General features: G+C 37.0%; 1 protein-coding gene across 21 annotated transcripts in view; it reads right to left on the reverse strand.

The window, feature by feature from the left end:
• The window catches only part of enc (encore), a 188324-nt gene that overhangs the window by 89073 nt on the left and 75256 nt on the right, over positions 1-23995 (reverse strand). Inside the window, exon 1 of one of the 21 annotated variants that reach the window (XM_067756605.1) lies at positions 21336-21487. The exons of the other annotated variants lie outside the window; for them this stretch is intronic. The gene's annotated coding sequence lies outside the window, so the exon portion shown is untranslated. Of the gene's footprint in view, positions 1-21335; positions 21488-23995 lie in introns of those variants that run through there. 21 annotated transcript variants of the gene reach the window in all.

Genomic DNA, 23995 nt, shown 5'->3' on the forward strand with positions numbered 1-23995 from the left:
AAAATGGGCGTGGCACCGCCCACTTTTAAAAGAAGGTAATTTAGAGGTTTTGCAAGCTGTAATTTGGCAGTCGTTGAAGATATCATGATGAAATTTGGCAGGAACGTTACACTTATTACTATATGCCTGTTTAATAAAAATTAGCAAAATCGGAGAACGACCACGCCCACTTTTTAAAAATTTTTCTTTTTAAATTCAAATTTTAAAAGAAAAGTTAATATCTTTACAGTATATAAGTAAATAATGTCAACATTCAACTCCAGTAATGATATGGTGCAACAAAATACAAAAATAAAAGAAAATTTCAAAATGGGCGTGGCTCCGCCCTTTTTCATTTAATTTGTCTAGGACACTTTTAATGCCATAAGTCGAACAAAAATTTACCAATCCTTGTGAAATTTGGTAGAGGCTTAGACTCTAGGACGATAACTGTTTTCTGTGAAAAAGGGCGAAATCGGTTGAAGCCACGCCCAGTTTTTATACACAGTCGATCGTCTGTCCTTCCGCTCGGCCGTTAACGCGATAACTTGGGCAAAAATCGATATATCTTTACTAAACTCAGTTCACGTACTTATCTGAACTCACTTTGTATTGGTGTAAAAAATGGCCGAAATCCGACTATGACCACGCCCACTTTTTCGATATCGAAAATTACGAAAAATGAAAAAATGCCATAATTATAAACCAAATACGAAAAAAGGGATGAAACATGGTAACTGGATTGGTTTATTGACGCAAAATATAACTTTGGAAAAAACTTTGTAAAATGGGTGTGACACCTACCATATTAAGTAGAAGAAACTGAAAAAGTTTTGCAGGGCGAAATCAAAAGCCCTTGGAATCTTGGAAGGAATACTGTTCGTGGTATTACATATATAAATAAATTAGCGGTACCCGACAGATGATGTTCCGGATCACCCTGGTCCACATTTTGGTCGATATCTCGAAAACGCCTTCACATATACAACTAAGGGCCACTCCCTTTTAAAACCCTCATTAATACCTTTAATTTGATACCCATATCGTACAAACACAATCTAGAGTCACCCCTGGTCCACCTTTATGGCGATATTTCGAAAAGGCGTCCACCTAAAGAACTAAGGCGCACGCCCTTTTAAAATACTCATTAACACCTTTCATTTGATACCCATATCGTACAAACAAATTCTAGAGTCACCCCTGGTCCACCTTTATGGCGATATTTCGAAAAGGCGTCCACCTAAAGAACTAAGGCGCACGCCCTTTTAAAATACTCATTAACACCTTTCATTTGATACCCATATCGTACATACAAATTCTAGAGTCACCCCTGGTCCACCTTTATGGCGATATCTCGAAAAGGCATCCACCTATAGAACTAAGGCCCACGCCCTTTTAAAATACTGATTAACACCTTTCATTTGATACCCATATCGTACAAACAAATTGTAGTCACCCCTGGTCCACGTTTATGGCGATATCTCGAAAAGGCGTCCACATATAGAACTAAGGCCCACTCCTTTTTAAAATACTCATTAACACCTTTCATTTGATATCCATATCGTACAAACAAATTCTAGAGTCACCCCTGGTCCACCTTTATGGCGATATTTCGAAAAGGCGTCCACCTATAGAACTAAGGCGCACGCCCTTTTAAAATACTCATTAACACCTTTCATTTGATACCCATATCGTACAAACAAATTCTAGAGTCACCCCTGGTCCACCTTTATGGCGATATCTCGAAAAGGCGTCCACCTATAGAACTAAGGCCCACGCCCTTTTAAAATACACATTAACACCTTTCATTTGATACCCATATTGTACAAACGCATTCTAGAGTCACCCCTGGTCCACTTTTATAACGATATTCCGAAAAGGCGTCCACCTATAGAACTAAGGCGCACGCCCTTTTAAAATACTCATTAACACCTTTCATTTGATACCCATATCGTACAAGCAAATTCTAGAGTCACACCTGGTCCACCTTTATGGCGATATCTCGAAAAGGCGTCCACCTATAGAACTAAGGCCCACGCCCTTTTAAAATACACATTAACACCTTTCATTTGATACCCATATTGTACAAACGCATTCTAGAGTCACCCCTGGTCCACTTTTATAACGATATTCCGAAAAGGCGTCCACATATAGAACTAAGGCCCACGCCCTCTTAAAATACTAATTAATACCTTTCATTTGATACTCATATCGTACAAACAAATTCTAGAGTCACCCCTGATCCATCTTTATGGCGATATCTCGAAACGGCGTCCATCTATAGAACTTAGGCCCACGCCCTTTTAAAATACTCATTAATACCTTTCATTTGATACCCATATCGTACAAAATAAATTCTAGAGTCACCCCTGGTCCACCTTTATGGCGATATCTCGAAACGGCGTCCATCTATAGAACTAAGGCCCACGCCCTTTTAAAATGCTTATTAATACCTTTCATTTGATACCCATATCGCACAAAATAAATTCTAGAGTCACCCCTGGTCCACCTTTATGGCGATATCTCGAAAAGGCGTCCACCTATAGAACTTAGGCCCACTCCCTTTTAAAATTATCATTAACACATTCTAGAGTCAGGGATGGTCCACCTTTATGGCGATATCCCTAAATGGCGTCCATCTATAGAACTATGGTCCACTTCCTCTTAAAATACTCTTTAATCCCTTCCATTTGATACACATGTCATACAAACACATTCCAGGGTTACCCTAGGTTCTTTTTACAACATGGTGATTTTCCCTTATTTTGTCTCCACATCTCTCAGCTGAGTATGTAATGTTCGGTTACACCCGAACTTAGCCTTGCTTACTTGTTAATCTTATTTATGGTGTATTTAAAACACGGGACGATGCAAAACATCGGTACGCCTTTATTTATTTAATTTGGGGCGAGCATAGGGAACCCTGAGGTTTCGCTCTAATGAGCCACCTCATCTTCTATTTGAAGACACCTTTCAAAATGTGATGTGGAGGCCAGCACTGGGCTCTGAGGTATTGGCACCCCAACTTCTACTCGAATAACCTCTATTTATTTAATTTGGGGCGAGCATAGGGAACTCTGAGGTTTCGCTCTAATGAGCCACCTCATCTTCTATTTGAAGACCCCTTTCAAAATGTGATGTGGAGGCGAGCCCTGGGCTCTGAGGTATTGGCACCCCATCTTCTACTCGAAGAACCTCAATTTTAAATTAAAAACTAAAACTATGTGTTTAGAATATTTCATAAGCCGGATGAGAATTTCAGCGCTTATGAAACAAACGAAAGAAAAAACTCATAGTTTAAGTCGCTTAAACAGAAGGTGATTAATGTGTGGGCGGTTTGAAAAAGTTAAATTTCTTCCTTTCAGTAATACAATACAAAAATCTTTAAGAACCGCCCTTATAAATAGCAGTCAATATTTTGCAAGGTCATAGGAGCAGAACAGAAATTGCTTGTTAGTACAATTGTAAGAAAACATGGAAAATTTAGTATGGTTTCAGGAGAAAAAAATAAATATATACAACGCGCAATCGGAGGTATGACGATATTTAGGCCGAGCTTCTCTTCCGATTCCCGTCGCACTCCTTTTAATATTCCCAACAAATTGGCGGGATGGGACCAACATGTTTTATGCCGACTCCGACTGAGTTTGCAAGGGAGGGAAGCTTTAAAGCTTTTCATGGCAGAAATACGCTTTAAATGGTGGCCAAATCACTTACGAGAGGCGACACCGATTAGATAATTTTTCTTGTAATTAAAAAAAACTTATTTCTTAATTTTTCATGTCACTTTGCCCGAAAGTTGAACACATGATGATCGGTGTGGTAGGTGGAGCACGTTACCACCACACCACCGCGGTCGCTATAAAAAGTCGATATTTTTCAAAAATTTTATCAAGTTTTGAATTTTTTTAGTTTCAGTTACGAATTTTTTTTCCCAATATTACCGAAAATAAAAGGCAAGAATTTAATTGGCGATATTTACTTAAACTTGCCACTGTAATAAATAATATAATAGTTCATATTAATTTGTTCAAATTATTCATTCGACATTGAAGCAATCGCTAAGTACCTGGAGGAGGTATTTTCCGCTATCGGCAGAGGCGCATGCGGAAAGCAAAATCGGCAAAAACGGGGAAATACCCAAAAAACACCTGAAGAAAAATTAAGTAGCAAATATACACACCTACTACATTTGTATGTATGTATAAGCAACGTGAAAACGTTTACATACCCAACAAAAAAACGCATAAGCCATCATTAGGAATAAGGAACACAGCGGCAGCGCTGCTTACTGCGATGACTGATAAGGTAATTATGATCCATATATTACCTTATTATAAGCCTCACGGCATATAAAGCGTTAGCCAACCCAGGACTCATGTTGTAATATAAAGAGCTTTATACATATATATGAAAATTTTTTTTAAGGTAGGTTTGTATGTATCTGCGAATACATGCCATATCCTAATATACATATCTAGTCCAAATTTTATTTACATTTTCTTGACGGAGCTTTGCATATGTCCAGGGCCGCATTAACCATCAACGGGGCCCAAGACAATCATCAATTTGGGGGCCCTTTTTCACATCCGTTCCCTCCTTTTTCGATTAAAAAATACAAACTTATATCTTTCATAAAAATTTTATTGTCACACTGTAATAATATCAATAAAATTACTATCCATATTTTAAACATGTCGTTTTCTACATTTGTTTTCGGCAAATTCGTCAATTATATCTATCATCAATATCGATTTTCTTCAATAAATCTGACTCAATGCAAAGTATACCTAAAAACTCGAGTCGCTCTTGTCGCGTTGTAGCTCTTTCAGCAGCTTTGATTCTTTTTAATTGCGAGAAGGATCGTTCGGCAGAACAATTTGTGATCATTAATGTTAAAAAAATCCGAAGAGCTATTTCTGTGCTAGGAAATACACATCGGCTAATTGATCTTCTATTAGAATTTTATACAAATGACTATGAGTTTTTTGTGCATCAGTGTATCTGGAGTTCACGTAACTTTGGAATTGTTTCATTTCAATGAAAAATTCTTTCAAATCTCTAGAATAAAAACGAACTAAGTTATTTATACCCCAGCGGGTTAGGGGGTCAGAATATTCCCGCGGTAGGTATGGCTGTCGTAAGAGGCGACTAAAATACCAGATTCAAGGGGCTGTGTAGCGCAACCCTTCAGGGTGCCAGCGCAATATATAGCTTGTACAAACCCAATTTTCAACCTCACCTATCCGCGGCGAAGCCTGTTTGACTAACAGACGAGGCTCTGGCGACCCCAAACTCCTCATGGAACTTGGAGGTAGGTAGGGAGGGAATGGCCTGAAGGTTTAATGTGGCCACATAAATCGTTCCCGAGATGGTCGGGGTAGCACCTTAATGGTGCTGTGGTACCGGAGCGTACCGGATCTGTATCCGGCAAAGGACCATTACATCGATAACACTCCCCAAAGCCTTCGGGGAGCAACCTTATCGCTATAACAACAACAACAACAGCTAAGTTATTTATAGCTTCGTGGAGGTCTCCATGACTTAGAGAAAAGTTGATGAGAAATGCAAATCTCTCTGAAACTTCCATATACACTTTCGCACGTCGTTTGATTTCACTGTGACGATTGTCGATGATTTCGAGGAAACCTTTTGTCCTAAAATCATAGCGAGGCGAAAATTCTACTTCTGGACTTCTGGAGCATTTCCGTCATTAGTTTGGTCTTTCTACGACGAGTACGTTTTACGATTTCTCTATAACCTACAACAGGTAATAATTGTTTTGTTTTTTCTCGAAATCATTGAACTTTTCACGGAATGAAACTAAACTCTTTTCTAACAATCCGTAAAAAAAAACCACACGTTTGCAAATCTTCTTTTTCGCTTTGCAATGACTTACTCACTGAACGCATAGCAGTCAAAATTTTTTCATTAGAAGCAATTTAGACTAGCAGTCAAAATAGAGTTCCATAAAATCAACATGAAACCAAATTCGAATGTTTGCATTTTATTCGCGATATACGTCGCCTCATAACGAGTATCAGTATTTTGTGATTCATCATCAGCAATGATCTCTAGAGCCTCTAATATGATATCAAATGAGTCGTAAATTGCATTCGTCGTATTCGAATATGCTTCCCAGCGTGTAGTTGAAAATGTCTTCAAAGTTTTCTCATTGTTTATTTTATTTTTTAATACGCCCCAACAATAGGTGGAAGCGGAAAAAAATTATATGTCTGCATAATGACGAGAAAATGCACTTCATAAAAACAGCACTTGACAGCATGCTCTCCAACCAAATTAAGGGAATGCGCGTAGCAGGGAACATAGATCGCATTCTCATTCAAACTCAATATTCTTGCTTGCACACCTTTATACTTCCCGTACATGTTTAATGCGTTGTCATATTATTGTCCTCTACAATTTTGAATATCTAAACCACATTCTTCAGTAAGAAACTTTAAAGTTTGTTTCGCTAGGCTTTCATCAGTATGACCTTCCAACTGAAGAAAAGTTATAAGCCTTTTTTATTATTCAATATATTCTCCTTTCACTTCGATACACTTCTTTGCACGCTCATACAATTTGTCAAATGAATCTGAAATGTCATTTTTAGGAACCTTGTCTAGTTCGTCGGTCGTCGCCTTTTGAATGCGGTCAATTGAGTTTTATTTATTTGAGTAAAATTTATTGTCAGTTCTGATTATATTTTTCTTTCACTCTCTAGAATTTTATGTTTGTAAGAAAATTTTAGCAGTCTTTTTCATTTTTCGGGGGCCCCTAAAATCGAAGGCCCAAGGCAACTTCCTATTCTGCCTACCTGTTAATCCGGCCCTGCATATGTCCATCGTATATACATACCTACTGTATATGCATGAAAAAAAACGTAAAAAAAACTGATTTTATACGAATTCATTTGAGTGCTAAACCAAAATATTTTGAGATTTTTCTAACGGAGTTATAAAATACGTTATGTCCTATCAAACAAACATGGTAATATGAAATGTGAAAGTTTCGATATGGGCATGTCCAGCGGTTTGTCTTTATAGCTCAACCACGCTAAAACGGCTGGACGGATTTTGATGAAGTTTGGCACTCAGATAGCTAACAGTCTGAAAAAAACAGGTTTTAAATGGAGTCTTTTTGCAGAACGATATTGATTTAAAATGTGATTCGCCATCCTTTCTTCCAAAAGGTGTTTTTAAAGCGTCATAATTTTGAGTCTATTTGACCTACGATCATTGACTATATGGGTCATATGGACGGAGATTTGCTATATGGGTCATATGGACGGAGATCTAAGTCATTTTTGGAGAACTGAGTCTATTTGACCTATTTTTTGGTAGCTCAGTGATATAGGTCAAAGCCTAGCAATTTTGAAAAAGTGAGCAGAACATTTCGGATTGCTGTCTTCTTATTATTTTCGGAACTATTTCGGGATAATTTTTAAACTTATTAGCAATTGTTTGTGAATGACTATTTCCTTATGGTATCGGAATTGCTTTAGGACTTTTTTGGGCTGTCCCTATTCGACCATTTCATTATTTTAACTATTTTGTGACATTTCGAGACTGTTTTCGAAATCACTTAAACGCCATTTAGAGATCATTACTATATCGTTTCGAAATTGGTTCGAAACCATTTTCAAACCTCGTGATAAATACCGGATATGCTGTGTCTGTTTTCGGGAATGCATTCGAGAACATTTAAACTACATATTTCGTGACCTCTTCTAGATCATTTCGGGACTGCTTTCGTGATCATGATGATACTTCTGAACTATTTCGAAATTATGAGGGGATTGTTTCGGCCAGATTTCGGGAAAAACTCAAAATCATTTCAGGATAATATGACGATTGTTTTCGGGATCACCCTCGAAATCCTTTCGAAGGCTGATCTGGATCATTTTGTGACTTTTTCGTAGCAAACTCGCGTTTATTTTTGGGATCAATTCGAGACTAGCTCGGGATTGTTTTGCAAATGTGTTCGGAAGAGTTTTTGAACTGTTTCCAGCCCGTTTCGTGACTTTTTTTAGTTTTACATTGCTTCTTTTGAAGACATTGAGTATTCATTTATGAATTATCCCATTTGTTCTATTTTTCGAAATCGATAAAGTAGGCGTGGTTATAGTATGTCCATTTTTAATACCAGTTCATTCTGGATCCAAACGAAATTTTGAATAATAGCGTTTTCGTTTCTGAAAAAAAAAGAAATGTTACCCCCACGTTGCACACTTAGATTCTAACTTTTGAATTAGGTCAATTGGCGCTCTGCAAAATGATTGATTTTTTAGTAGGAAATGTGTTATGAAAGGAACACATAAACATACGAGAGAGCTCAGAAGAACCAAAAGGGCGAGATCATTCTCAGAACAGAAAACGCCATAAGATATCGTTTTATGAGCGGACAGACATGATGATGGGCATGATGCACTTAAAATCTTTTTCTATGTTGGTAAATTTTTCTATATGGACGTCTATTATTTTGTTTAAACGTGCGCATATTGCTTGAAACACAATGCCGTGCGACATTGAGGCTGTTTATTCAGAGTGGCCATTATGTAGAAATAAAACGAAAACAATTAAAACTTGTTTAATTGTTTGCTTTAGCACTTGACTGCTAAAAAACGCCCAAAATTTTAAGAGCTGTGTTAATCCGGAGGGCGAACATTAATATTATAACCCTTTAATTTAAAAATACAGTTTACATGTATACGGCGCACGTTACGTACGTTTCCATAAGCTTGCATGAGTTTAAATTTTTGACAGCGCACGTACCCAGTTAGTTGAAAACATTGATTGAAAAAACGAAAATTTAGCAAATGTTTGTGCTAAATACCTTTTTGTTTTTAATAATATTAATCAATAGTTGCCGGTTTATTAATAATGATACCGAAACACGTCTTTCGATATCCCTCCCAATGTTTTTATACTCAGTTGAGCAGAGCTCACAGAGTATATTAAGTTTGATTGGATAACGGTTGGTTGTATATATATAAAGGAATCGAGATAGATATAGACTTCCATATATCAAAATAATCAGGATCGAAAAAAAATTTGATTGAGCCATGTCCGTCCGTCCGTCCGTCCGTTAACACGATAACTTGAGTAAATTTTGAGGTATCTTGATGAAATTTGGTATGTAGGTTCCTGAGCACTCAACTCAGATCGCTATTTAAAATGAACGATATCGGACTATAACCACGCCCACTTTTTCGATATCGAAAATTTCGAAAAATCGAAAAAGTGCGATAATTCATTACAAAAGACAGATAAAGCGACGAAACTTGGTAGATGAGTTGAACTTATGACGCAAAATATAAAATTAGTAAAATTTTGGACAATGGGCGTGGCACCGCCCACTTTTTAAAGAAGGTAATTTAAAACTTTTGCAAGCTGTAATTTGGCAGTCGTTGAAGATATCATGATGAAATTTGGCAGGAACGTTACTCTTATTACTGTATCTACGCTTAATAAAAATTAGCAAAATCGGAGAAGGACCACGCCCACTTTAAAAAAAAAAAATTTTTTAAGTAAAATTTTAACAAAAAATTTAATATCTTTACAGTATATAAGGAAATTATGTCAAGATTCAACTCCAGTAATGGTATGGTGCAACAAAATACAAAAATAAAAGAAAATTTAAAAATGGGCGTGGCTCGGCCCTTTTTCATTTAATTTGTCTAGGATGCTTTTAATGCCATAAATCGAACAAAAATTAACCAATCCTTTTGAAAGTTGGTAGGGGCATAGATTTTATGGCGTTAACTGTTTTCTGTGAAAATGGGCGAAATCGGTTGATGCCACGCCCAGTTTTTATACACAGTCGTCCGTCTGTCCTTCCGCATGGCCGTTAACACGATAACTTGAGCAAAAATCGATATATCTTTACTAAACTCAGTTCACGTACTTATCTGAACCCACTTTACCTTGGTATGAAAAATGAACGAAAGCCGACTATGACCACGCCCACTTTTTCGATATCGAAAATTGCGAAAAATGAAAAAAATGCCATAATTCTATACCAAATACGAAAAAAGGGATGAAACATGGTAAGGTAATTGGATTGTTTTATTGACGCGAAATATAACTTTAGAAAAAACTTTATAAAATGGTTGTGACACCTACCATATTAAGTAGAAGAAAATGAAAAAGTTCTGCAGGGCGAAATAAAACACCCTTAAAATCTTGAAAGGTATTACATATATAAATAAATTAGCGGTATCCAACCGATAATGTTCTGGGTCACCCTAGTCCACATTTTGGTCGATATCTGGAAAATGCCTTCACATATACAACTACCACCACTCCCTTTTAAAACTCTCATTAATACCTTTAATTTGATACCCATATCGTACAAACTCATTCTAGAGTCACCCCTGGTCCACCTTTATGGCGATATCTCGAAAAGGCGTCCACCTATAGAACTAAGCCCCACAACCTTTTAAAATACTCATTAACACCTTTCTTTTGATACCCATATTGTACAAACAAATTCTAGCGTCACCCCTGCTCCACCTTTATGGCGATATCTCGAAACGGCGTCCACCTATGGAACTAAGGAATACTCCCTTTTAAAATACTCATTATCACCTTTCTTTTGACGCCCATATTGTACAAACAAATTCTAGGGTCACCCCTGGTCCACCTTTATGGCGATATCTCGAAAATGCGACCACCTATACAACAACCACCACTCCCTTTTAAAACCCTCATTAATACCTTTAATTTGATACCCATATCGTACAAACACATTCTAGAGTCACCCCTGGTCCACCTTTGTGGCGATATTCCGAAAAGGTGTCCACCTATAGAACTAAGCCCCACACCCTTTTAAAATACTCATTAACACCTTTCTTTTGATACCCATATTGTACAAACAAATTCTAGGGTCACCCCTGGTCCACCTTTATGGCGATATCTCGAAACGGCGTCCACCTATGGAACTAAGGAATACTCCCTTTTAAAATACTCATTATCACCTTTCTTTTGACGCCCATATTGTACAAACAAATTCTAGGGTCACCCCTGGTCCACCTTTATGGCGATATCTCGAAAATGCGACCACCTATACAACAACCACCACTCCCTTTTAAAACCCTCATTAATACCTTTAATTTGATACCCATATCGTACAAACACATTCTAGAGTCACCCCTGGTCCACCTTTGTGGCGATATTCCGAAAAGGTGTCCACCTATAGAACTAAGCCCCACACCCTTTTAAAATACTCATTAACACCTTTCTTTTGATACCCATATTGTACAAACAAATTCTAGGGTCACCCCTGGTCCACCTTTATGGCGATATCTCGAAACGGCGTCCACCTATGGAACTAAGGATTACTCCCTTTTAAAATACTCATTAATACCTTTAATTTGATATCCATATCGTACAAACGCATTCTAGAGTCACCCCTGGTCCACCTTTATGGCGATATTTCGAAAAGGCGACCACCTATACAACAACTACCACTCCCTTTTAAAATCCTCATTAATACCTTTAATTTGATATCCATATCGTAAAAACACATTCTAGAGTCACCCCTGGTCCACTTTTATGGCGATATTTCGAAACGGCATCCACCTATAGAACTAAGGCCCACTCCCTTTTAAAATACTCATTAACACCATTCGTTTGATGCCCATATTGTACAAACAAATTCTAGGGTCACCCCTGGTCCACCTTTATGGCGATATCTCGAAACGGCGTTCACCTATGGAACTAAGGATTACTCCCTTTTAAAATACTCATTAACACCTTTCATTTAATACCCATATCGTACAAACGCATTCTAGATTCACCCCTGGTCCACCTTTATGACGATATCTCGAAACGGCGTCCACCTATAGAACTAAGGCCCACTCCCTTTTAAAATACTCATTAACACCTTTCGTTTGATGCCCATATTGTGCAAACGCATTCTAGAGTCACCCCTGGTCCATCTTTACGGCGATATCTCGGAAAGGCGTCCATCTATAGAACTTAGGTCCACGCCCTTTTAAAATACTCATTAATACCTTTCATTTGATACCCATATCGTACAAACGCATTCTAGAGTCAACCCTGATCCACCTTTATGGCTATATCCCTAAATGGCGTCCACCTATAGAAATATGGCGCACTCCCTCATAAAATACTCTTTAATGCCTTTCATTTGATACACATGTCATACAAACACATTCCAGGGTTTCCCTCGGTTCATTTTCCTACATGGTTATTTTCCCTTATGTTGTCACCATAGCTCTCAACTGAGTATGTAATGTTCGGTTACACCCGAACTTAACCTTCCTTACTTGTTGAACGTGTTTTTGCAGTAAAATTAATTATATGTAAAAAAAAACAAAAAATTTGTTTTTGGATATTATGTTTTCTTTTTTTATACTTAAAAAAATTTAACAGCAGCAGTCCTTGGGATTTTTGTCGTCATCGCCCAAATTTCGCTCTTCGCTTTCATTGTGTTCGCCTTCATGTAATTACGTGGATTCCATTTTTGAAAAGGCGAAGTTCGCCGCGTTTATTTCGCGGCGTCAGGGCATTGTGTTTCAAGCATGTGTCGCATGGATTTAATGCGATTACACTCAAAACCCATGTATAAACAGTTTTTCAAATCGCTTTGAAAATACGAAGCGACGCGACCTAGCTTTGTTTTCAAATCGATAGTAAATTTCTCCAGACGGTTAGAACAATCGTATAAACTCTTTTCGGAGTGAACGCGTATTGAAAACAAACTGTTCGTCACAATTACTTTACTTAAATAACTAGGTTTTGGGAAATAAAAGGAGGAATACAATTTCTTACAATTTGTTGAAATTTAAGCTGTTCAATGAAAAATATTAAGTTATTTAACCTCTTCAGACCCTCGGTACACATATGTGCACTTTTAATTTCATACAACTTAATCATCTTAGTGACATATTATGGTAAAGGTTTGTACTACAAATTCTTCTAAAGCTATCAAAGTTTCCACTATGTATCACTAGGTGGCCCTAAACACTTATTTTTTATGTATTTATCTAATTTGAATATGACAGTTGAGAATTTTTGCAAGAGACGCCTACGCAGTAACTTTGAAATTCTATAAAAAATTAATTGTTCACTTTTTTTGGTAATTCAAAGTGGATACTACAGTTGAAGTGTTGGATTATCGTGTGAAAAGGTAAGTTTTACATTTTTCTTAATTCTACCCGCGTAACTTTTCCTTATTTTCTGTGGTGCACATATGTGTACCTCAGGACTAAACATTAGTTTTGTGTAATGTATGACCGATTTTCAGTTTCAACATGGACGACCCAGAAATTTAGGCTTTATTGAATGATAGCGACTTGGACTTCTCTGGAGATAGCGATGATGAGTACCTACCTTCAGATTTCATGGAAACGGACAGCGAAGAAATGATTAAGTTGCAGGCGTGCACTTGATGATGGGCAACCTCAAATATCCTCAAGGTAAGCTTTACTGGAATAGAGATTTATGTGTGCCTATTACTGCGGATACAATGAGACAGATTTTTTGAGCTTCGAAATTTTTGTAGATATAAATAAGCCAAATGCCGATGACAAACTATGGAAAATAAGACCACTAATAGACCCCATTTTGAAGAAATGCCATAAGTTGCCACGGTCTAAGCATATGTCCATAGACGAACAAATGATTCCATTTTCAGGACGATGTGAATTTCGCCAATATGTACCATCTAAGCCAAATCCTCTTGGTCTTAAGAACTTTTGAGATTTATTTTGGCCAGCAGCTATTAGAAATTACAACACCTGTATGGGTGGGATTGACTTATGCGACAGGCTAATTGCTTACTACCGGTGTAGTATGCGAACAAATAAATGAACAGTTAAAACTTTCTGTCATTTCCTTGACCTAATTTCCGTCAATTGTTGGATTATGTACAGGCGTTGCTGTGCTGAAGAAGACATCCAACGCAAGGACAAATTAGAACAGACTTAATCTGGCCAAAGCGATGATGAACTATGAAGGCGGAAGAGTTGAACTTCCTGGAACTAGTTCTCGTTCCAGCACCAGTGCCTCGAAAAGATCCCGTTTGAATGTTACAGACGACGAATTAGACTATGTCGATGAACTTCCTGCAAAGAAACGCCGCCAGATTATTCCACAGCCACAAACCGAAACCAGACTGGACAATGTCGGCCATCAGCCGAGATTCGTAGACAATAACTTCGCCTCAAAATGTCGTCATCCGAAGTGCTCTTCACGTTGCCGCACCATTTGTGTAAAATGTAATATCTACCTATGTATGTATTTTAAAAAATAATTGTTTTGAAGACTATCACACCGTGAAAAATCTCAACTCGAAATAACATAAGTGAGACCTGAAGTACACATATGTGCACCCGATTTTTCCATACTTACAAATAAAAATGTTTATATCTTTCAAAACATGTGTTTTTTTATACCTCCACAACTACAAAAAACAAAAAAAACAAGTAAGGAAGGTTAAGTTCGGGTGTAACCGAACATTACATACTCAGTTGAGAGCTATGGTGACAACATAAGGGAAAATAACCATGCAGGAAAATGAACCGAGGGAAACCGTGGAATGTGTTTGTATGACATGTGTATCAAATGAAAGGCATTAAAGAGTATTTTATGAGGGAGTGGGCCATAGTTCTATAGGTGGACGCCATTTAGGGATATAGCCATAAAGGTGGATCAGGGTTGACTCTAGAATGCGTTTGTACGATATGGGTATCAAATGAAAGGTATTAATGAGTATTTTAAAAGGGCGTGGACCTAAGTACTATAGATGGACGCCTTTTCGAGATATCGCCGTAAAGATGGACCAGGGGTGACTCTAGAATGCGTTTGTACGATATGGGTATGAAATGAAAGGTGTTAATGAGCATTTTAAAAGGGAGTAATCCTTAGTTCCATAGGTGGACGCCGTTTCGAGATATCGCCATAAAGGTGGACCAGGGGTGACCCTAGAATTTGTTTGCACAATATGGGCATCAAACGAAAGATGTTAATGAGTATTTTAAAAGGGAGTGGGCCTTAGTTCTATAGGTGGACGCCGTTTCGAGATATTGCCATAAAGGTGGGCCAGGGGTGACTCTAGAATTCGTTTGTGCAATATGGGTATCAAACGAAAGGAGTTAATGAGTATTTTAAGAGGGAGTGGGCCTTAGTTCTATAGGTGGACGCCTTTTCGAGATATCGCCATAAAGGTGGACCAGGTGTGACTCTAGAATGCGTTTGTACGATATGGGTACCAAATGAAAGGTGTTAATGAGTATTTTAAAAGGGAGTAATCCTTAGTTCCATAGGTGGACGCCGTTTCGAGATATCGCCATAAAGGTGGACCAGGGGTGACCCTAGAATTCGTTTGTGCAATATGGGTATCAAACGAAAGGAGTTAATGAGTATTTTAAGAGGGAGTAGGCCTTTCTGGACCAGGGGTGACTCTAGACTTTGTTTGTACGATATGGGTATCAAATGAAAGGTGTTAATGAGTATTTTTAAAAGGGAGTGGGCCTTCGTTTTATAGGTGTTCGCCTTTTCGAGATATCGCCATAAAGGTGGACCAGGGGTGACTTTAGAATTTGTTCGTATGATATGGGTATCAAATGAAAGGTGTTAATGAGCATTTTAAAAGGGAGTAATCCTTAGTTCCATAGGTGGACGCCGTTTCGAGATATCGCCATAAAGGTGGACCAGGGGTGACCCTAGAATTTGTTTGCACAATATGGGCATCAAACGAAAGGTGTTAATGAGTATTTTAAAAGGGAGTGGGCCTTAGTTCTATAGGTGGACGCCGTTTCGAGATATCGCCATAAAGGTGGGCCAGGGGTGACTCTAGAATTCGTTTGTGCAATATGGGTATCAAACGAAAGGAGTTAATGAGCATTTTAAGAGGGAGTGGGCCTTAGTTCTATAGGTGGACGCCTTTTCGAGATATCGCCATAAAGATGGACCAGGTGTGACTCTAGAATGCGTTTGTACGATATGGGTACCAAATGAAAGGTGTTAATGAGTATTTTAAAAGGGAGTAATCCTTAGTTCCATAGGTGGACGCCGTTTCGAGATATCGCCATAAAGGTGGACCAGGGGTGACCCTAGAATTCGTTTGTGCAATATGGGTATCAAACGAAAGGAGTTAATGAGTATTTTAAGAGGGAGTAGGCCTTTCTGGACCAGGGGTGACTCTAGACTTTGTTTGTACGATATGGGTATCAAATGAAAGGTGTTAATGAGTATTTTTAAAAGGGAGTGGGCCTTCGTTTTATAGGTGTTCGCCTTTTCGAGATATCGCCATAAAGGTGGGCCAGGGGTGACTCTAGAATTCGTTTGTGCAATATGGGTATCAAACGAAAGGAGTTAATGAGTATTTTAAGAGGGAGTGGGCCTTAGTTCTATAGGTGGACGCCTTTTCGAGATATCGCCATAAAGATGGACCAGGTGTGACTCTAGAATGCGTTTGTACGATATGGGTACCAAATGAAAGGTGTTAATGAGTATTTTAAAAGGGAGTAATCCTTAGTTCCATAGGTGGACGCCGTTTCGAGATATCGCCATAAAGGTGGACCAGGGGTGACCCTAGAATTCGTATGTGCAATATGGTTATCAAACGAAAGGAGTTAATGAGTATTTTAAGAGGGAGTAGGCCTTTCTGGACCATGGGTGACTCTAGACTTTGTTTGTACGATATGGGTATCAAATGAAAGGTGTTAATGAGTATTTTTAAAAGGGAGTGTGCCTTCGTTCTATAGGTGTTCGCCTTTTCGAAATATCGCCATAAAGGAGGACCAGGGGTGACTCTAGAATGAGTTTGTACGATATGGGTATCAAATTAAAGATATTAATGAGGGTTTTAAAAGGGAGTGGTGGTAGTTGTATATGTGAAGGCGTTTTCCAGATATCGACCAAAATGTGGACCAGGGTGACCCAGAACATCATCTGTTGGATACCGCTAATTTATTTATATATGTAATACCTGCCAAGATTTTAAGGGTTTTTTATTTCGCCCTGCAGAACTTTTTCATTTTCTTCTACTTAATATGGTAGGTGTCACAATCATTTTATAAAGTTTTTTCTAAAGTTATATTTCGCGTCAATAAAACAATCCAATTACCTTACCATATTTCATCCCTTTTTTCGTACTTGGTATAGAATTATGGCATTTTTTTCATTTTTCGTAATTTTCGATATGGAAAAAGTGGGCGTGGTCATAGTCGGATTTCGTTCATTTTTCATACCAAGATAAAGTGAGTTCAGATAAGTACGTGAACTGAGTTTAGTAAAGATATATCGATTTTTGCTCAAGTTATCGTGTTAACGGCCATGCGGAAGGACAGACGGACGACTGTGTATAAAAACTGGGCGTGGCATCAACCGATTTCGCCCATTTTCACAGAAAACAGTTAACGCCATAAAATCTATGCCGCTGCCAAATTTCAAAAGGATTGGTTAATTTTTGTTCGACTTATGGCGTTAAAAGTATCCTAGACAAATTAAATGAAAAAGGGCGGAGCCACGCCCATTTTTAAATTTTCTTTTATTTTTGTATTTTGTTGCACCATATCATTACTGGAGTTGAATCTTGACATAATTTACTTATATACTGTAAAGATATTAAATTTTTTGTTAAAATTTTACTTTTAAAAAAAATTTTTTTTAAAAGTGGGCGTGCACCTTCTCCGATTTTGCTAATTTTTATTAAGCGTACATATAGTAATAAGAGTAACGTTCCTGCCAAATTTCATCATGATATCTTTAACGACTGCCAAATTACAGCTTGCAAAATTTTTAAATTACCTTCTTTTAAAAGTGGGCGGTGCCACGCCCATTGTCCAAAATTTTACTAATTTTCTATTTTGCGTCATAAGTTCAACTCATCTACCAAGTTTCGTCGCTTTATCGGTCTTTTGTAATGAATTATCGCACTTTTTCGGTTTTTCGAAATTTTCGATATCGAAAAAGTGGGCGTGGTTATAGTCCGATATCGTTCATTTTAAATAGCGATCTGAGATGAGTGCTCAGGAACCTACATACCAAATTTCATCAAGATACCTCAAAATTTACTCAAGTTATCGTGTTAACGGACGGACGGACGGACGGACGGACGGACGGACATGGCTCAATCAAATTTTTTTCCGATCCTGATTATTTTGATATATGGAAGTCTATATCTATCTCGATTCCTTTATATATGTACAACCAACCGTTATCCAATCAAACTTAATATACTCTGTGAGCTCTGCTCAACTGAGTATAAAAAAAAACATTAAAACCATGTTTAGATCATGCTCGGGTCTGAAGAGGTTAAGGACGTTTGCTTTGATATCGATATAGCAATTCAAGCAAATACATACATACATACATGTGTGCTGAACCAAATCGGTTTATCACGGCACGGTTATTGTGTCGGTATAAACAAGGTATATATCTATCTAGCATGCGATTGAAGTCATAACATCCTATGCAAAACTACAACTGGGAATAAATATTTAAAATGCTATTGGTATTTTTTGCGATTTCTGAATACAACTAATATTTACTTTATTTATTTCTTGCACAATCTCAAATCGACTTGTAGGTACTTTTCTAAATACAACTCACCACAGTACATGAACATTTCATGCGGCTTTAAAATGTCTTGATTATTTTGCTAAAGTTCTAAAACATTTTATAACGTTTCAGATAGTCTCTCAACAACTACTTATACTATTGTACTAGCACGTGGATTTATATATTTACATATATACATAAATTTTTATGGGATGTGTACGCACTGCCCCAGCTGGTGGTTGATATATGTAAGCTGGTTTGGCCTGCCTCATGCGAAAATCTCTTACGCCAAGTAATCTCTTGTTGACGATGTGGCACTTCGATACGTCGATATGTATATATACGTGAATAAATACGGATGCTCGCACTTTTGATTGTATTTGATGGGTGGGAAATTCTCACGTCACAGTTACAAAATTTATAAAACAACAAAAAATCGCTTGAGGAGCGCCTTGCTTAGAGAGAGAGGAGAGCTGTATTGCACATCCCTGTATACTTTGGTTCGCCAATGCATCACCATTTTTATAATATTTACAAATTTTATTAAGAATTGCAATATTTTTGGGAATTATATTTGGTCTTAGAAGTATTTGACATGCAGCGCATAATTCGACGAAGAATCTGTTCTTAAAGAAAAATACCCAGAACTCGCAGAAGTGAATCGAACTCTCCCTAGGGAAGCGTGCGTCGCTCTAGCTCAAATCGATCTGGGTACTGTAACAGGTTAAACTCTTACCTATCTAGAATAAACACCGACATACAAAATGTAAATCCTGCTTGCATCACACCAACCATCTCTTCAATTGTAATGTGGTACCAACGCCTCTAACACCCCCCTCACTATGGTCCCCCTGTTGAAAGTACAAGTTTTCTTGGACTCCCGTTAGAGGACATTGACGACAATTTGTGATCTGTCGCACCTATTAGATGGGGCTAAGCGCTGCTACAAAAACAACAACGAAGAATCTGCTGAGAATAGTCTACACAATTTAGGTGAATCACTAACTTTTGTTTTTATTAAATATTCCCATGAATGGGACATATCGAACCTAAGTGGAATATACCATATCTTGGCTATCGGTCCGAAAATTCGTATCTAAAAAGTTGCATCAAGTGAAATGTATTGAACCTATGCTGAGAAAGGGAGCTTATGAAACCAATTCTTAGATTAACCATTTTTTTTAATAAAGCGTTTTCCAAAATGTAGCTAAAATATGGCATTTTAAATCATTTTTATTTTGTTTCGTGTTCTCGATGCAAAGTTTTTGGCTGACAACCGACAGAGATTGACATCAATGGTACAATTGGAACACGAAAATAGCAGTGGCACTTTTTTTTCAAATTTCGTCATATAAAATATTATTTCCTTTTATTTGCGATGATTTAAGAAAAAACTTTTAAGATTTTTGTCATAAAAGCTATGCAAACCAATCTCAAAAACGTTTACGAAAAATATTTTACGAAAATTTCGAATTTTTTAGTGTTTTCAGAGTTGTTTCGAGTATGCAGTTTTTTAGCCCAACCAAGTCTAGTATTACACAGTGGCCGCCGTGGTGTGATGGTAGCGAGCTCCGCCTGCCACACAGAAGATTCCCAGGAGCCGGATCAGCCCCAGGCAAAACAACACCAAAGTTTTAGAAATACGTTTTTTCTATTAGAAGGAAACTTTTCTAGGCTGGGCTTCGTAAATCGGCAGTGTTTGGCAAGCACTCCGAGTGTATTTCTGCCATGAAAAGCTCTCTCAGTGAAAACTGATCTGCCAAGCAGATGCCGTTCCGAGTCGGTATTAAACAAGTAGATACCGTCTCGCCAATATGAAGGAAAAATTAAAAGGAGCACGACGCAAATTGGAAGAGAAGCTCGGCCTAAAATCTCTTCGGAGGTTATCGCGTTTTACATTTATTAAATTTTTTAAGTTAAATTTAAATAAATAAAAAATTAGAAAAATGTATAAAAAAAATAAACGTTTGTAAAAATTGTCACTGCTTCTTTCGTGTTCGCAGCTGTATGTATGAGCATATACTAGATAACTAATAGATGTTGCGATTTGCTTCAATCAAAAAAAAAAAAATTCCATTTATCTAAGTAGTATCTATTTAACCCGTCACTTGTGTTTTCTTATATGGATAATTCTTTCTTCGATTTCTCTAATTTCTATCTCATCCGCGTTAACATTGGCGAGAGAATATGTTTCTTCTCTTTCATAGCACGTTTTTATGAGCCAGCTGATAATTGCATTACTTCATATCTAAACACGTTTTGTGTAATATAATGAAATGTAAATTCGGTATTTGAGTGGGTGGTTTATTGTTTTCAAGATTTGAGAGAGCGAGCACATTCCGCGCATTTAAATTTTTTCCATTCTTCTTTCATTTTTCATAGCACTCTCACGCGCGTGCTCATTAACTACGAAAAAGAGCTTCTTGTTCGAAAACTTTTTATACAATTTATTTTCTCATGTTGTTGCTGTTTTTACTGTAGCACAGTTCCTGTATTAATAATATATTGTTGTTTTTGGGCACCAGAACACACAATTTGTTCGCCACTTTATTTAGTTTTTGCTTTTTGTTGTTAAACTTTTTATTTACCTGATTTATTTAAAATTTCTTAATAAGTAATTTGTGTTAAGGAGTTTGAATGTTTTGTTTGGGTTCTGTATGATTTTTCAAATGAAATTTGTTTTCTTTATATGTAGCTCCTTTTTTGAAATATTTTTTTTTTCAATTAATTTAACCCAACAAAATGAGTTTCAGAATTCACATTCCTATATTTTATCATCCATTCTTCCTTACTTCACTTCATATTTATTTATTGGATTACCTTAGCACTATCAACAACGGCATTCATATACTGCATAATCAGTATTGTACTTATTTTGATTTATTTTTTAAACTTTTTTAACTTTCTTAATATCTATCTAACTTGCCCTTCCGTGGGGTTGGTTGCTCCTTCCAACCAGTTTTAATTGTCTGTTCATCCAACGACACTACTACTACGTTCAACTACCACGCCAACAACGACGATACTACGACGGCATTGATGACGACCATGACAACAATAATGTTACACAGCATACGAGCTACGTATTCGGCCTGTCTTGCCTGGTGTTTGCCTTGCCTTGCTTGGTTTTAACGACGCACTGTGGGGCTGCGACAGGGAAACATTAGAAAAAAATATAAACAAATTTCTTGAAAGCTTTTGCGTTGAACTGAAGTTCGTCTTATAGAAATTTTTGTAGATACAACAAAAAACTAAAGGTAATAAAGTCAACAAATCGGGTTTGTTGTTCTAGAGCCAACATGAATTCGGAAAAATTGATGGTTTGGCTAATTCAACCCAGTTTTTTGTCAAGAGAAAAAATTTGGGTAGTAATTTTAACCGTAAAGAAAGTGTTGGTCTCAAGTTTTCAATATTCTGTAAAAATTACAGATTTTCAATCAGTCTAACTGATTTTTCTACTTATAGAACTGATTTCATTGATCATTTCTATAGCGAACAACTCGCCATTTTGCTCTTATGACCAAGGTGCCACTGAAATCTCTGTCATATCAACAACCTTCAGTAATATTAAAGTGTTGACGGAAATATTTTAATTAAACAGTTTTCATTGGTATTTTTAGGGTGACACCCCTAGTTCGGTTGATTTTACCAGCTTTTTTCTAGACTATTTATTTTGTAAGCCTTTGGTTTTCAATTGTAAATTTCGCGCCTGTGTGGTAAAGTTGTCTAAAGTTGATGAATTAGTGCAAATATGGGGAAGCTAGCCTAAACACTTAAAAGTAAGTTTAGTTTTTCTGTGAAACTTACATCTTTGAGTTTTCAAATTTCGAACTAAATAGCCTGATCTCACCTACTAGAAACATTTGGCTGCAATGGCTCTTTATATCTGTGGTCACAAGTCATAATCGCCTAAGCCGAGATTGGATGATTCACAAAATTAATTTTGAATAGCATTTTATACCGACTAAATAAACACCGGAATTTTATACCGACTAAGTGCCACCGTGGTGTGATGGTAGCGTGCTCCGCCTGCCACACCGTATGCCCTGTGTTCGCACCGCGGGCAAAGCAACATCAAAATTTTAGAAATAAGGTTTTTCAATTAGAAGAAAATTTTTCTAAGCGGGGTCGCCCCTCGGCAGTGTTTGGCAAGCGCTCCGAGTGTATTTCTGCCATGAAAAGCTCTCAGTAAAAAAATTGGAAGAGAAGCTAAAAAAGTGGACATTTCTAAAAAGTTTGGCATTTTATCTTGCCAATAGTAGCATTGTGAAATATTTATATAGAAACTTATTTTCCTTATTTGACCCATGGCGGAACGACACAAGGTGGCAGCATGGGACAGCTGATTATGAACTTTTTTTTATTTCATTTGATACATCAACTTCCGGTGCAGTACGATTTTGACATTTGTCCATCGAATTTACAAAAACAAAGCACAAGGAACTTTTATTTATGTTTGTAGGTATCTCACCATGCTGCCACCTTGTATCGTTCCGCCATGATTTGACCTATTTGGGTTTAAAATCTTCGCGATCCCGTTTTTCGAACACCCTTTTCTAAAAACAGTATCATACACTGATCCTCAATGCGAAGGATCGCAAATCTATAATTCCAGTCTTGAAAATAGTTTGAAAAACTTTCTGCAGGATTAATTTTTTCCCCTTATAACTAGTTAAGTTCACCCAAAAATTTCGAATACATTTATACAAAAGCTTGACCCAAAGAGTGGCGAGTTCTTCCCTGAAAAGCAAAAAATGTTTCCGATGAGGGAGTTTTGGTTAATTACCTTCTATATATTTATGCGGTGTGGGCATCTTTTTTGCAATTGCGATTTTTGGAAAAAGAATTAATTAATTAATAAAATAAATACAATAAACACAAATATGCCAAAAAAAAAGTATAGCATGTTTTTCACAAAAAATAGTGACTACCTCATAGCAAACATTGAGTATTTCCAGAAGAGCTACTGACGAATCTTATTTAAGTCTATCCTCTTTGCCTAAACTACATGTTCGCACCACAATTTTTTGGTTTTGTTTAGGTTTTCACATTAAATAATTACTATTTATATATTGGATCATCCTTTTGCGTTATAGAGGGTCAAAAATGCCAAAACAAATTGTTCGAAAATTCGGATTTTGCCGCTTGAACTTTTGTTTCTGTTTTGCCCTGAAGAATAGGCACAAATAAAAATTCACACTTTGAATATAACAAAATTTTCATAACACTCCCATATGCACTCACTTATAAATTCGAATCATATGAAAGTGCCTGAATTTCATATGAAAGTGCAAAGAAAAAGCACTTCCGTATGAAGCCAAAGCACTTCGGTATGATATTCAAATTTACACTAACAAATTGACAACAAAAAATTTTTCCAAAATATTGTAGCACTGAGAAAAATTTTAATTTAAAACTTATTCATTAAGGGGACGATCAAAATTTTATAAAGATACAAAATAATTTTTTTCTTTTTTCAA

This window comes from Eurosta solidaginis, chromosome 5 (assembly GCF_040869045.1).
Source record: "Eurosta solidaginis isolate ZX-2024a chromosome 5, ASM4086904v1, whole genome shotgun sequence".
Classification (NCBI taxonomy): domain Eukaryota; kingdom Metazoa; phylum Arthropoda; class Insecta; order Diptera; family Tephritidae; genus Eurosta; species Eurosta solidaginis.